We start from the raw sequence: 16117 nt of genomic DNA on the forward strand, positions 1-16117 counted from the left end.
AATGGTTATTTCAGGGTGAAAGATTGCTCTGCAGCAATAACCATGGTAGACTAAACAAAATCTTGCACACATCTGCAGCCCAGCCACTTCTGGTTCCAGGCAGGAGCTCATGCAGTGTAGCAGCATCCACCTCACATCTGCCAGTAGTGCTCTTTTTTTTCCCCCAAAACAGTTTTTCTATGGAATTCCAATGACTGGTAGGCCCTGAGTCTGCCTGCCATCCCAGACATCAGAAAGTTTTTTTCCATGGCCTTATGTTATGGATGTCACATAGATTGGTGACGAGGTACACAGCCTTCATTTTAATGGTCTAATTGATCACTAGTCTCATGGGCTAAATTCACTTCTGTGCCACAGCACTCATTTCATTGAGCATTAATTTGTGATATTTAATATTTGTGAAGTTGTAGTTTCCGGTATCGTGTGATTGCACGGGATTCAAAGAGATGGGATTGTCACAGAGCAATGCATTTCCACAGACAAGGACATATGTGGTGTCTTTGCAGTTGGCAATGCCTGGAATGAAAGAGATGCAGTGGTGATGCAGTCCTCCAAAATACTTTGCCTTTAGTTTCCTGCCTGGCTTTCCTCTCTTTTCGTTTGTATAAAAGCATAGTAAACATATTTCTATTTAGAGGAGTTTGGCAACCTGCAGCCTGACCTACTGTGACCTGGAAAACAACCCTTTTCCTCACTTTGTCCAGGCCTGGAATGCTCAGCTGTGATGGAGACACTTGCTTAGTGCCTGGTGTTTCTGTTGAGCATTGGTTTGTTGATGTGCACAACTCCTGTGCCCTGCACCAAGTGCTCTTTGCTAAGCAATTCAGATGGAGCCAGCCTACAAAAACTGTGCATACTGCACATACCTGGCTTAGCAAGAGGCACTCCAGGTCTTTCATCACACGTGTTTGGGACAGCAAGGATCCAGGGGTTCAAGCATAGCTGCTCGTAGCATTAACTCCCTACTTTACTCCTTGCTGGCGTATCTCTGAATCTCATTCATCCTACTGGCCATACCTGTGCAACTGGTTTAACCAAGATATTTCTTCATTCTGATTCCTGTTCAGCAAACTGTTCCAACTTAGCAAGTTAGGTAAAGCATATTCTAAGCACTAGGCATATTCATTAAATCCTATTGAATTTTGTGGGAGTGAGTTTTAAAATCACATATCTGCTTGAGGTCTTTGCATATGCATGGCCTTTAAATCTTAGCTGGCTCAGGGCCCTTTCCCCTGAGCCTTTGTCAGCTTAGGCCTTGATGCTAATGCAGCTTGGTAGCTTTCTTGCTGTATGGCGATTGCCACCAGGACTCAGAGCAGTAGGGCTCCTGAGCTCCTGCCTGATGCTGTTTACTGACTTGCTTTGTAAGCACGTATGTTTGTTCATCCTCCCTGCTTTCCTCTCCACGTAGGTGAGTAGAGGCTGGTCAGCCTTTGCTGCCTTGCTGTGGAGCAGTGTGTGGTGAGAGCTGAACCATCAAATGCCAGCTTTCTCTGCACCATGATGCTCTGCCAAGGATCCTGGCCAGGTGGTGCTTTTGGTAAATAGCATTGCTTCTATTGATTCATGTTGCAGCATTCAGCTGAGGCAAAGCAGCCTGCAGGTTGGTGGGAGGTTTGTGTACACATACCTACTTTGGTAGGTCCTAGCACCATGTGGCTGGGTTGAGGATGCTTGCTATGCAGCAAACCAGGACTGCAGAAGTGAGTCATTAGAGACACCTCCAACTAATGGCAGCTTTCTCTGTCTCCATCCATCTCTTTTCAGTGTTGTTCTTCCAGTTGCCACGCTTCTTTCCTAGCTTGCAGTGCTGAATGGGATGAACATAGACAAGACCCTTTAAGTTCTACTGTTTCTCGTTTGTACTGGACTGAAGGTATCCCATCACTGAGTTCCTCCCTGGCATCAGCTCAGTCTTTTGACTCCTTTGTAGAGCAGACAAGAACTGTGAACTCTGGTTTCTCAGGAGCTGTGGAACAGGGACAAGCATATCTGAGAGGCACCTATATTCACAGGCACTCAGTGGGTCCAGGCACTGAATCTCACCTTCCTGACGCTTGCTGTGATTCCCTCAAGCCATGATTCCTGCTCTGAAGGGCAGCTCCTGCCTTTTAAGTAAAGAAGAAAGGTTTTTAAGAACTAAAACCACAAAAAGATATAATAGGAATTAATTTCTGCAGAGCCTTTAATTATTTAGTTAGTCTGGAGGGAATCGCTTCCATCTTTTTGACCTTTCCATTCCTTTTACGTTAGTCCCTGCCCTGTCTTGGAGGTCTGCACACACGTCACACTGATATCAGGATGACCAAGGCTCAGTATGTCTGTGTAAGGACCCCAAGGGGTTCATATTTAAGAGAACACTGCGAGTGGGAAAAAGAAAGGGCCAGCTCTGAAACTAAAGGTAGCTATATGTTCTCTACTTATCTGAATGCTGCTGACTTGAAAGCCAGAGAGCAAAAGCATCACATGTGCCTGTTTCCAGCATAATTACTCAAAATCTAGGTCAGTGTTTGCACTGTGTCGAGCGTTTATGCTTGGGAAGGCTATTGACTTGTCATCACTGGGGGTGTGCTAATAAATCTCTGGCAACTATTACCAGTAATCTGTTCACAGTATCTTTGATCTGAAGATATTTGAATGTGTTGCAGCTGTCATTAACTCGAGTTCGCAGTGCAGCTTTGTGAAAGCAGCTCCATTTTACAGATGGGGAAGCCAAGGCAGGGAGCGAACATGAGCAATTTCTGATGGGAGGGCTAAGTCATTGCCAGAGGTAAGGATACGACCCAGGAGCACCAGCTCCCATGCTCCTGCTCCCAGTCAGACAGCACTCTCCCCAGCCTCTTCAAATCCTCCCATTCCAAGGCATGTAACTCCAGTTGCAGAAAGTCTTCTCTGCTGAGCAGTGAAGGGCCGTGGAGATACATATACCAAAGAACCAGATAAACATTGATTTGTCCTTTGTGTGAGTGCTACAGCCAGCGGGGACTGCAGGAACTCCCTCCCCACTGCACACAGACAGAGGACAGCGAGCTCACTGTGAGGCACAGAGGTAAATAACAAGGGGACCAAGGAGCTGCACTGTGCAAGGTGCACTGCTCACACTATCTGAAGCCCTCAAGGAAGCAAACAAATCCACTCAGAAACTTGGTAAGGGGGGTGAGGGCAGGTAGCAGCTGGCTCGGAGGCTAATGGAAGGGCATCTCCCTAAGGTCGCTTTCTCCTGGTCCAAAGCAGTATCAATAAAACCAGAAACACTCCTGGGAGTAAAGAAGATGGGATATGCACTGCCTTCATCCTGCTACTGAACACAGCTGTGCCAGTGGTCCCAGTTGGATATTATGAAAGATTTCTTCTCTGAAAGAAGTGGTGATGCACTGGCACAGGCTGCCCAGGGAGGTGGTGGGGTCACCATCCCTGGAGGTGTTTGAGAACTATGTGGCACTGAGGGACATGGTCAGTGGGCATGGTGGGGATGGGTTGGGCTTGGACTTGATCATAGAGGTCTTTTCTATGATTGCGTGATAATAATAATAGACTATAGGGGCCAATGGGCTCAATATCAGCTGAGTTGGTTCTGAGTTGGTTCCCCTCTTGGAGGAAAAAGAGAGCAGTGAGAGACAGTGCTGCCCATGTGCTGCAGCCATGTGGAGAACCAGGTGTTTTGAATGGAGGTACAGAAGAGCAAAGGCTGAGTACTGGCATGCACAAGATTGATGGAAATGCAACTAGAAAGGCTGGTTTGATTAGAAATTGTTATGCAACAGAGCTTGAAAGCCATGGTGGCTGCTAATTTTTCAATGAACAGCACAGTGGGGCTGTGCCTGGCCAGCATGTGGTACTTGGGGTGGAGGGTTTGTTTGGAGAGCTAATAGAGAAAGAGCAAAGGAGAAGCAGATGGCAGCAGCGCTCTCTAGCCAGGCCATCAACCACCAAACCTCTACAGCCTCAGGTGCAACTTAATCCCAAATTAGTGCTGTATGGCTCCAGGCATCCCACTGCTGTGTGTGTAATTGAGGGAGGGCAGAGTCCTTTGTCTGGTAGAGCTCACATAACAGTGACCACGCTTAGCTGACAGCAACAGGATTTAGGGGGCTGGGAAGATTTCCTGCTTGTTCCTCCTGGCTCCTGCTGGGCTTCACTTCCCTCCACTCTTATCCCCACCATTGCTTTCCCCAGGTCTAAGCTGAATGTTCTAGCACTTTGAGATGGGACCATCTCACCCAGACTCACCCCTTCCCAGCCCACGCTCCAGCTGAGGTGGGTTGCTGAGTTGATATATAATGACATTGCCCAGTTTCGGTGCCCACATCTCCCACGTATCCTGCATGCCCTGCTCATTATCCTCAGGAACCATTGGCTCGTAACCATCTCACAACTGATTCCAGGCTGTTTCCACAAAGCCAGGAGAATCATGGCATTCAGAACTGGAAGCAGTGGCAGTTGCAGGACCTGGTTGTCAGGGATATTGTCACCATGGAGCTGTTGCCATGGTGCTGCCTGCTCACACTGACGGAGAGATGCAAAGTATGCTTAATTTTTTGAAGAAAGGCAGAAGAACAGTAAAGACCAGAGGGCACAGAAGGTTTTGGATGGGTATTCAAAGAGGCTAACAGTAGCTTGGCTTTAGAGCTTGGCTACTTCTGCTGCCTGTCTGTGTCAGGTTCCTTCTTTTTCTTTTTTTTTGCATCTTACAGCCAACAAAAGGAGGTGAGACTAATATACTTGCTGTAGGGTTACCCACAGTGGAATTTCACCATGGAATGAATGCAGCACTTTCCCCTCTTGCAAAAAAAAAAAAATATATATATATATATATATGTATATATATATAGATCAGTCCAAAGAGTGCCACTAATAATAAGTGCTTGGCTTTTACCTCATCTCAGTTTAAACCTCTAAAAATAAAGCATCTTGCAGAAGACAAAGACATGGAAGGGGATGTGAAATCCCACCTCCCCCTGCAGGCCCCTTTCCTTGGAGGCACACCCGCTGCTTGTTTGAAATTCTAGAGAACTCTGTGCTCCTCTGGAAGGAGGTTTGGCAGCTGCTGCTGACCTTGTCAGGCTGCTGATGGTTCTGGAAGGAGTCGAATGAGAAGCAGTTTGTGCCTGTGCCAGCCTGTGTTCGGGCAGGGCTCGTCTCATCAAGGCAAGTACCAATTTCACTCCATCTCAAACAGAGCCCTGGTCAGGTTTAATAAATAATAACAACTATGCTTTGCACACCTCCAGCTCCTGGCTCTGAACGTTTTGGCACTGCTATGTAATGAATCCTCCAAACACTGCTGCAAAGAAGGAAAGATGCATTTATCCCATGATAATGGGACACAGAGTCAGGGTAAGCTTCCTCCCATCAATGCTGTGGCCATCAGGAATAGCACTGGGAGTTCCCATTTCCAGTCCTGAGCCTTGGAAAGCTCACGTTGAACATCACTGCAGTGGCACATAGTGTAGGGCCCACAACAGCCTAATTTGGAGCTGTATGAGCTATTTTCTCAGCATTGAGAGTCCTCTTTGTCTCGCACACACACGCATGCAGCTATTCCTGGTGCAAGGTGGGTTCCTAGGAATTACTGAGCCATTCTTGGCCACTCAGCACACCAATCAGATTCAGTGCAGCAGGCACCACTTTTTTTTTCCCCTTTGTGCCTCAGTTTCCCTGCTGGAAAAGTGAGGAAAAACAAAGGCACCTCCCAAGGGAAAGAAGGGGATGTAATGATGTCAGCTTTATGAGAAGCTCTAGAGCTACAAGTGGAAGTGTTGCTGTAATAGCAGCTAATAATTTGGAATTATACTTTATGTCCTTTTGGATCTCTTCTTCACATCGTTGCCAGAGGTAACCAAGAATGTTTAAGTCATTTTATTACTTCCTAATACTCTGTTTGGTATTGGATTTCTACTGCACTTGTCTTCTTTAAAGCACGTGTGTATTTGTGTCAAAGGCAAGAAAGAATGCCAAGAAAACCATACCCATCATCCCCCCACAGAGAAAAAAAAATGTGAAAAATGTAGCTTTGAGAAACGTATGTTGATCACTTCATGCCCAAGCTCATTATTAACGTGATATTGTTTAATCACAAAGTTTATTCATCTAATACAAGGCTGTTCATTGCTGTAGTCAGCTTATCACCTGGGGAACCCCCCGAGGTTTCCAAACATGAATTAATCACGGGCTGCTCACGGTATCACTGTGAGCCAAATGTTGATCAGTTTAGGAATGGGGAAGTCAGGAGATGCCTTTTGTGGCAGCTGGTAACCACGGATGCTCCAGTCACTGTTTGTCCCGTTTGTAAACCTATTGCTCAGCAGTCAGGAGCAAATGGTGACTAATGGTGATTTATCTCAAAAGGTAGTTTGCCTGTGGCAGCTTTGCTTGGGATGTCATTTCCCCTCCACCTTTATCCTTGATTCTACTCTAATTACATCTTAGCACAGTGTTTGGATGCTGTGCTTGGCTTGGGCTGTCTGCTGAGTGAGGGCAGAACCAGGCTGCTGCAGGGCATGGGCAGATGTGTTCTTGCTGCAGACCCTGTTATCTGTTAGCAGTATTTATTACTCCTTTCCACATGGATGTAAAAATGCTTCTGGGAAGATCTTTGTCTCACACAAATCATGCTTCTGAATGGCTTCTTTAAAGCACAAATTAAAATTCCCACTGCAGACCCCTGAGGACTGTGGGGAATTTCTTCTGATGAAGGAAGCCTGAGCCTCATTGCTCTGGCTGGAAGGGCTCTGCTTTGTGCAGAACATCTAGCAGATGAGGCTGTGGGTTGCTTTCTCTTCCCTCATGATGGAAATAGCCCAAGGCCTGGAAAAGCATTAGCAGGAAGAACACAGCATCAGGAAGCACAAAGGGCACCCAGCCAGGAGATGACAGCATGGCTTTTAGCTGCCCAGAAATGGGGACGTTGCTTTTTTGGGGTATAGGTAAAGGGATTCAATTCCCTCTGTTAGAATCCCTTGGTTTCCCAGCCAGATGCCTCCAGCTGTGAGCATTTAGGATGTGAGCCCTAAGTTCCGAGCATCCCTGTGTGCACACTGCAGCTGCAGTGCCTCTTGCTATGTTGCTTTCTCTTGCTTCTGTGGTCCTTTGGGATGGAGCAGCGAAGGAGGATGCTGAGGTGGCATTACTCATCCCCATGGAGTTATTCCAGGTTGTCAGTTTGCTTGTGTAACTGGAAAGCCTTTTATCTGTGACACGCTGGTGGAAGTGGGAGGATTTGAGTTTGGAAATGATATTGGCAGAGAATTGAGCCCAGTTGAAACCTATTGTTTCTCTAGGAAAGGGTGTCCAGTGGACTCTGGCACCATATCTGTAAGCAGGATAAGGACATTCTGAATTCCTTAAGTCCAAGGGTGGATTTATGAATATTGTAACCTTGAAGGATGGGAGATGAGGTGTTCAAGAATCTGGAACTGTGGCTTTGCCCAGGGTCTTTTCCTTGGAGCATTGTGCTGGGCCTGCCCAGAAAGATTTCAGCTATCACTGCTTTAGCTCCTTGCCAGCTTGTTTGCAGTGCATTGGAGCAACACAGATCTTAATGAGGTTTTCTGGCATTGGTGCACTTGCTCCTGCAGAGGGACTGGGGTGAGCTTGTGTGCAAGCACTTACAGGGCTTCCCAAGGAGCAAAGGGCAGAGCTGCACAAAGAAGGGTCCCTTGCCAAGGAAACCAGGCATAAAGGAAAAGACACTGTGGGGTAGAAATTGGGCACTTGGCAGAGGATGAGGTCCTTTTGTCCTGCACTTACAGAATATCTGGGTTGATTGCATGGCTGCACTGCACCTTCCTGCTTCATGGTGCATCTCTCCAAGGTCTTCATTCGCTGGCTGGATGCTCACTCTGGCTTCCTGTGATGTTCTGAGTTCTGCCAGAGCCCTGAAACTAAAAAGGTCCCTGAGACAACATCCTTGAAATCAAATGCTTGGGACCCTTTATATCAAGTCTGTGCAGCAAACGCGAAGCTCAGGTTTCACGCTGCTCCAGCCATGGCCAATTGTATTCATACCTTAGTGAATTCCAGACCCAAAATGTCTTCCTCCTCCACAGAGAGTCCAAATATATCAACTCCTTTTCTTAAGGCATGATAAAAAAGGGGAGTAAATTACAGATGCTCTCTCCACCTTCTGGCAGGAAACACACTGCTAGACTGCCTTGCTATATTAGCTTCTAGCTGATGTCGGCAGATTAAGCAACGGCTGCTGTTGCTTTCCTGGAAAGAAAGCAGCCCCAGAAATACTGTCTCTCTCTCTCTCTTTTTTTTAGCTGGTTATTATGTCCAGCTATAAGAAGCAAGAAGAAACCAAGTGGAAAAATTGAATCTGGCAGTAAGAGGGCGATGCATGAAGGCACACGACTTCCAAACCCAGAGAACAAAAATAGCTGAGAGAGAGAGAGAAAAAAAAAAACACAAAAAAACGGCCTGAAAGCAGCTCTTTAATTATTCCATTTCTTTCAAAAGCTTTGCCCCTGGCACAGCCAGGCTGCCATTCCTATAGGGCAACCGTATGTGCAGCAATAAAGCTCAAGCACTGCTGCATTATTAGAGAGGAAGAAGTTGCTTTTTTGGCTGTGTTTTCAAAGAGGGCACAAGGGAGGCTACATTTGCATAATGAATCACCAGGGCTTGGTGGTCTGCAGTCCTATTGATGGAGGGTGAGCTCAGATTGGGTTCTGGAGAGCTGCTCAGGGAGGAGCTGGGATGGTTTGTGGGAGCAGGCAGGAAAGCAGAAGCCCAGTGGGTCTTCAGAAGGTCCCTGGCTACAGGGCCTAAGCAGTACATCTTCACATTGCAGGAGCCCTTGAGTCAGGTCAGAGCTTGGAGGCATAGAATTCCTACATGCTCAAACGGTTCCTTCAGAACTGTTGCCATTCCCTTTGGTTTGTGAGCATCTTTCCCTTTTGCTGTGATAGGAATATTGATTCCCGTGGCTCTAAATCACATCTCTCCCCTACTGTTCTTTCACCTGGCAAATGTTCAGCGCTGGATTATTTTTAAAGCCCAAGTGTAATATTTCAGGAACCAACATTTTAAATTACGAGCCCGCAGATGTAAGAAGCTGTTTGCAGTGGAATTTAGCTTGTATATCCTCAGTGCATAGGGATGGTGTGAGGCTTACCACATTTCCAGGTGTGTGGTTAAGGGATGAGCTGTACAAGCAGAGGATAGCAGCGAGCAGCTCTGCAGGAGGAGGCTCTCAAGTTTGCAATGTGTGCTGCTGGATGCTGGCCTTGAAAAAAGTCATTCCACTCCGCGTGGCTTGGCCTGGGAATGCCTCTTGCAAATGGCTGATGTCATGTTGCTATTTCACTTTGTGAGGGAGGCCTGGTGACCTTTGCAGCTGGATCCCACTGGCCTCTTACTGTCACATCTGTCTGCTGACGTGGAGAGAAAACAGATCCATTAATTGCGGAGCAGATTTGTCTGTCTGCAACCAAAGGGCCACGTGTGGGGGAGAATTAAGTTTTTCAAAGACAGAAGGACCGAGATGTGTTTCTGCTTGAGTGGTGGTTCCCGAGGCTCTGAGGACATTACTCACTGTGTGGCTGCTCTTCAGGCACAATCACAGCTTAGGAAATCAGTTTTGGTGGTGGGGAAGCACGCAGTTTGTGAGTGGATGGCTGAGGTGTCTGTACCACTCATTATGTGCTACCCATTAGCAAAGCCTGCGGGGTCAGAACAAGCCCAGAGTTTGCTCTGTGTGACTGTCACAGCACAGCTGAATGCCACAACGCTGATGGAGGATAGCAGAATCTCCATCCCTTTTGTCAGCCCTGTGGAATTCATTCCTGATCAGGTGGGATTCCTCCTCCTAAAGGTAAGACTTGGGCTTACACAGGGAGAAGTATGAATCCTTCCTTCCTGTCCCCCAACAGCACGCATACTGTAATCTCTCTGATCTGTTCTGTGACTTTTCAATCATCATAAACAGCTGATTAATTATGGCTTCAATGTTCTCATTTCAGGGCAACCATCGATGAAGTGGAAACAGATGTGGTGGAGATAGAGGCAAAGCTTGACAAGGTAAGATGGAGCAGCTTAGCACGTTGGTTGGAAGAGGGACTGATGGCTTCCTGCTGAGGAATATGGCCTACCAGCCTCCTCTAAAACAAGGGCCCATTGCAGGCTGTCAGTCAATTGATGTATAATAATGCACTGGGCTTGTCTATAGGACCATGTCTCCCTCTACTGACAGGCACCTGTCAGGGCTTCTTTGCAATGTCCAAAATTGGGACAAGAGGATTTGGGCTCATGACGCTGCACGGTGGTCTTCTTGTCTGCTCTTGGATCTCAGGGGACTGCCTTCCTGCTGCGGTGAGATATCGCAGTGCTGTCCTTTTCCCCTCTCTGCCATCTCAACTGTGACATGAGGAGCTCTCTCACTGCCCTGCTGGATGCTGCAGGAAGGTGGGCAAGGGGTGTCCATTGCCTCTGAGGCCTTGTGGAGGATGAAGGGACAGCGGTGTGGGAGTGCTGAGGTGGCTTGGGTCTGAGTCAGAGGCTTTATGCTCGAAGGCGCCTCCTCCACCCCCACTCCTCCTGAAGTCTGAGCCATCAGCCAAGTTGTTTCTCAATGAGAACAGAGAAGTGAAGAGGAGGAGCCAGAAGAGCTGCTGGCAAAGCAAGCAAGGAAGAAAAACCTTATGTCTGATGGAAAAATGGCTTTGCTGAAGTCAGCTCTAGGCAAACCTGTGTCCTACAAAACCTGTTTAGTGTTCAAGCTGCTAGAAATGGACACCTACAGAAGCTAGTCTCACTGGTGAAAGCTGCAGAGGGATTGAGGCTGTCTGTCTTCCTCTATGGACAAGCCTGAGGTGCTGAAGATGAACCATGGGCCACAGCTTGCTCTGATTGAAGCCTTGCTGCTGTCAGTGCTCCTAAAGTTAGGCAGCCTGGTGTGCCAAGGAACCAGCAGGGCAGGCAGGGGAGGCTGCAAGTGCAAGAGCTGCTCGGTGCTTTGTTGCAAAGTGATTTGAGCTCCTTTGGGTGAGGACTGCAGTAAAGCAACAGATGTATGCAATCTTGTTCTTCTACTGGCAGCAATTACGGTGATATCCTGGTTGTGCAGGAGTTTCCTCCAGCTGTCACAGACACACTTCCTACCAGTGGTGTCTGAGCTCTCTGATGTTGTTCAAGAAGTAGGAAATGTGATTTCAAAGTGTGCTTGTGCTGAGTGGCCTTCAGCTACTAGTGAGACAGCCTTGGCCACAAATGTTTGCACACAGGAATGTTTGCTAGAAACCGCCACGTTGCAGAATAGGCTGAGTTTCCTTTCCAGAGAATCTGTCCAAACCCTTGTGTCCATCTGGGCTCCAGATGTGACAGGAGCTGCATCTATTTGCACTCCTCTGCTGGCTCCCAGTGCTGCTCTGCTAGATTGTGTGGGCAGGGGAGGAGGTGAGTGTGAAAGAGTGAGGACTGTGTGTACAATGTATACACAGATACACCGTGTGTGACTGCATGTATATTTATATATTGCTGTGTCCTTACAATACTGCAGACAGAGGCAAGCAAGACTGTTCTGTAATGCATGTGCACGGAACATGGCTCAGCACAGACCCCAGGGCCTATGGCTGCACAAACAGAGCACAGATCAGTGCACGCTGCTTTGGGGGGGCTCTGACAGTAAGCCAGACTTGAGTGCTCCCCATCACCTGTAGGTGAGGCTGGCAGGTGGGTAGGTTTGTAAAGCTGTTTATCATTAGTAAGATCAATATCCCTAAAAAGCTCCTGGATTTTGAGAATGGAAAACTTCACTTTCAAGCATTGTTCATTGTCAGCAGCTGAAGTGTTTCACTTTGTTAAAAAGCCTAAACCAGTGATTATTTAAAATTTAAAAAAAAAGGAAAAAAAAGCTCTGTGATCATCCATTAATGTTGTAGATCTCTTGGGTCTTTGGTTTATGGATTTGTGTTGTTTCACTTGACCTATTTACAAGGGGCCTAGGGTGAAAGGAGACATATTTAGGGCCAGGATGTTGCTGTCTTTACAGCCAATTCCAGGCTCATGAAGGCAGTTTGCTGCGGATGGGAAGTCTGGCAATGCTCCCAGCAGCTGTTAAGTTATCAGAAGTCAATAAGGAACCCTCTGGAGATGTATGTCCATGCTGCAGCAAACCTGTTCCCAAGTTAGGAAGCTGCAAGATCCAGGGAGCTCCCCTGGAGTTCCAACAAAGCTGCTGATGGGGATGGCATGTTTTAACGTGCAGACCTGATGCCTAAGCATCTGATGAACAATGGAAACTCACAGGAGAAGATGGGCTGTCCTGGTTCACCTGTCCCCAGGGGTGAGCCTGCAGTTATTCATCCTAAGGGATAAGTGCTGACAGCGTGACATGCTCTGAGAAGTGAGGTGTGCATCCCTGAATCTGCCTGATGCAGCTATGGTTGTTCATTTAGCATCCTGTCCTGAAGGTCTTGTGCTGTGACGATGATGCACATTAAGACCAGCCCAATTGCATTTCAGTTCAATGTGATCAGCTGCCTATCTTCTCTCTCCTTGTGCAGCTGGTGAAGCTATGCAGTGGGATGATTGAAGCAGGCAAAGCCTACATCACCACAAACAAGCACTTTGTCAGCGGAGTCAGGGATTTGTCACAACAGTGCAAGAAAGATGAAATGATTTCGGTAAGTCATCCTGCAAAGTGGATGAGAGCTGGGGAGTGGTAGGCTTCCTGATGCTGTGTGCGTGGACTGTACGTCCAAGTCCTTTTTTTACTGTTTAAATATCTCTTTAGTATGAGATTTTCTATTTGGAGGAATATAGAGACTGTCCATTAATGCAGTGTTGAAAGATCACAGCCAGATTCATCGTTTGCAGGGAGAACTGCACTTTTAAGAAGCCACAGTGCTGGCAAGGTTACTGCAATCTAGGTCAGTGAGCATCAGTTATTTAGGAAGCACGGGTAAGCAGCCTGCAGAAGAAACAGCTGGCATGGTGATTCCAGCACTAACCTGGAAAGGATGGGGAGCCTGTGACTTCCATGCCAGATGTTTGTTGAACATCTTCTCGCCAAGTGATGGAGTGGCCCTTGAGTGACTTAACAAGAGTCCCTCTTAGACCCTTGAGCCCCTGGGGATGAAGGGCAGCTGCTTCTATTCACTGCTAATTTTCTTTTGCTTTTCTTTTGCAGGAGTGCCTCGACAAATTTGGGGACAGTCTGCAGGAAATGATCAACTATCACATGGTAAGTCCCAAACATCCAGCATCTGTAAATCTTATAGAAGAGGAAGCTGCTTCATCCATGGTGGCTCCACGCCAGAACCACAATTTTGAAGTCTGGAACTCAGTTGAAGTTTAAAGCACAAATGCTTTAAGGTGGAGGAAGCTTCAGGGTGTCAGCACTGGATTGACCCACTTTTGTACCACGCTGGCCCTGTCGCAGTGCATTAGGTGTGATGCTTGCACTTGGGACACAAGTTAACTGTGTACAGCTGGAGAAGAAGCTGCATCAAATCTGTGTGATTATTTCAGGAAGCAGGTAGAAGAGTGGTCTGGTGAAGAATGACAGGGAAAAGAGGTTTTCCAGCTCTCCTGGAATCATCAGTATTCGGGAGCAAACAGTGGCACTGGTGGGGAGAGATTGAATTAACCAGTATGAGCATCAGCAGAAAGGTGTGCTCCTGTCCACGCAGAGAACATCAAATCCTGATTCTCTGATATTGCTGAATTTCCCTCTGACAACGTGTCCTTTCTGTCAAGGAGGACGTGAGCCCTAGGAGTTGCTCCTCCGTTCCCAGGGATCACATCACAGCTGCGCTGCTGGCTGTAGGCTCCCCACGCCAGCTGTGCAGCTTCCCCTGGATCCCTGCTCTCTGCCAAAAGTGGCACTTCTGGGATTGTTCTTGCCTCAGCCAACTAATAAGCAGAAGGACCCTTCCCAGGGCTGCCAAATTCCCAGCTGAGGTGGTGTAACTCTTCCCATGCACCCCACCCTTGTCCACAGGGGTGAGTTCCCACTAAAAGTGACGCAGGGGCTATCACCAGCTGCATGAATAAGGGAAAACATGCTGAAATCCTCTCTGCCCCTGGCCTGTGGAGAGCATCTTTCTCCCCTGGCTGCACAGCAATGTCAGTCCCTCTCCAGGAAATGGCTTTGGATTGACTGCTGCATCTTCCGCGCTGCCAGACGAAGGCTGTTCAATTAGTGGAGTTATTTTTAGTGCCTTCTGCCATCTCCTTTGTGTGTGTGCTTGCGTGTGTGTGGATGTGTATCTTGGCTCATCCATGTCTGAGGAGCTCAGCTATGAAGCAGTTGTCAGTGCTTAATCTAGGCTTTCGGCCAGGACAGTATGTACAACTGGAACAAGTTAAAAAGAAGGGAAAATGTCCCAAAAAGTTGGTTGAAAAAGCTTGTTCTATAACTTTATTGCTGGAACACTCGGCCAGGAGATATCCAGCTTCTAGTTCAGCAGAATCCAAGAGTAAAACTCTAGCAGATGAACGCACTGAGCTCCAGAGCATTACTACCTTTGTCTGAATCTGCCAAGAGCAAAAAATCATCACAGCATCCTTTGGGAGCCAGATGACAGAAAAGTGAATTTAGTTCAGTGGAGCCAAATCTGCGTTCCGTGCCTTTTTGTACTCTTAGCCACCTGCACTAATGCCTTCCTCCTTGTCAAAGCATGCACAGGAGTTAGAAAGCTCCCTGCAGCACTCATGGGGGAGCAGTTCACAGCCTCCTCCATGAGATGTTTGTGCAGTGGGTGGCAGACAGGGATGCCAGACCCCTGCAGCAACTTTCCTGCACAGCTCGCCAATGGGAACCATTCATTTCCTTTCTCATGAGCTGAGTGGCATGAGCTGGAATTTTGCTGGAGGGGCTGAGGTCTGCCCTGGGAGCCCTCCTCCTTACTGCATACCACACTGCAGTCAATAAATTTTGACTGTGGCTTGCCAAGCTCTTCTGCACTGGGAAAGCTCCTTGCTTGTCTACAGACAGATGCTTGCCATCAGCTCCAGAACCTGTTTGTTTTTTGCTCACCTCCTTCCTTCCTCCTTCTCAACCTCCCCAAAGCACAAAACAAGTTGAAGGGCATCAGCAATCTGCCAGACAGCACATGAGAAAATGACTTTTCTCTCTTTTTATGCAATGTGTTATGAATGTAATTAAGTATTACAAGCTATCCCTGTAGGTAAAGCAGCACAAAGTTGCCTACCAGGTCCAGAAGGGTAGCTTATAATTATTTGCCACTGAACTTATACTGTAAGGCCAAGGCATTGGTGCTTGGAATTACAGCAGTGCAGAAACTCCTGATTTTGTTTTCACCCCACTGCCAAAAAAAAAACCCCATAGACTTCAAGTTGATCTTTTTGCTCCCAAAACTTCAGGTTAGGTTGGAGTTCACTGCAGTGCTCCCGGCTGTTTTTTCCACTGCATCAGGAGGTGAAATCAGTTGTGAAGTGGGATGGCATTGGAGTGTTTATAATCATTATTACATGGTGCAGGGAGCTGTGAGCTGGAGAGATGGGAAGATTTCCTATTCACATGCTCGAGATGAAAGCACTTGGGGTCAGGAAGGAACTCTCTCTGGGTATTGCTCTGCCTTCCTCTTAGGGGCACATTTCCTTCCTGAGGGCCACCTGGATATTTACGCTGGAAGAATTCCTTGCTATTTCAGGAACTTGGGTTTTCTACTGATGCCATTGGTTTCTTTTTTGTCCTTTGTACTCAAGGCAGCCCTCTGCAGCCTGTGGAGAAGGGAGGGCATGTTCTCTGGATTTCCTAGCTTGACCCAGGGAATTCCTAACAGCAACCCAAACCCAGGTGAAAGGCTTGAGTCACCAGAACCAGTGAGAAAGATTTACTGAAGGAATCAGTGCCAAGAGCAAACGTGGAAAGAACCTTCTGAAAGGGACAGTCCCGGTGACACTGTCATTCACAAAAGCAGTTTTGTTCCATGAACCATCTTGGGCCTTTTCAAGACCTCACAAAATATCTGAAAGCATTCTATGTTGATATTTCACATTCCATTTCAGTATTAATCCCAAAGGCACACGGGAATGTGACTAACTGTACTTACATGGCCCACTGCTGTACTAACAGTGCAGGACATGGGGTGTGTGTGTGGGGAAGGGGCTATGGGCTAGCTATCTAGGGCTGCTAGAGCTGGTAAAA

The 16117-nt window shown here is 47.4% G+C and overlaps 1 long non-coding RNA gene across 2 annotated transcripts; it reads left to right on the plus strand.

Annotated features, from left to right (window-relative positions):
• Window positions 1-4567: 4567 nt before the first annotated feature.
• On the plus strand, window positions 4568-16117 carry LOC104914141. 2 transcript variants are annotated; one of them, XR_004161915.1, is made up of 4 exons: window positions 4568-4707; window positions 9966-10023; window positions 12507-12626; window positions 13133-16117. It is a non-coding gene; the product is annotated as an uncharacterized LOC104914141 (long non-coding RNA). The 2 variants fall into 2 exon arrangements; XR_004161914.1 differs by lacking the exon at window positions 4568-4707 and adding an exon at window positions 5233-5337.

Source organism: Meleagris gallopavo, chromosome 23 (genome assembly GCF_000146605.3).
Source record: "Meleagris gallopavo isolate NT-WF06-2002-E0010 breed Aviagen turkey brand Nicholas breeding stock chromosome 23, Turkey_5.1, whole genome shotgun sequence".
In the NCBI taxonomy this organism is placed as follows: Eukaryota; Metazoa; Chordata; class Aves; order Galliformes; family Phasianidae; genus Meleagris; species Meleagris gallopavo.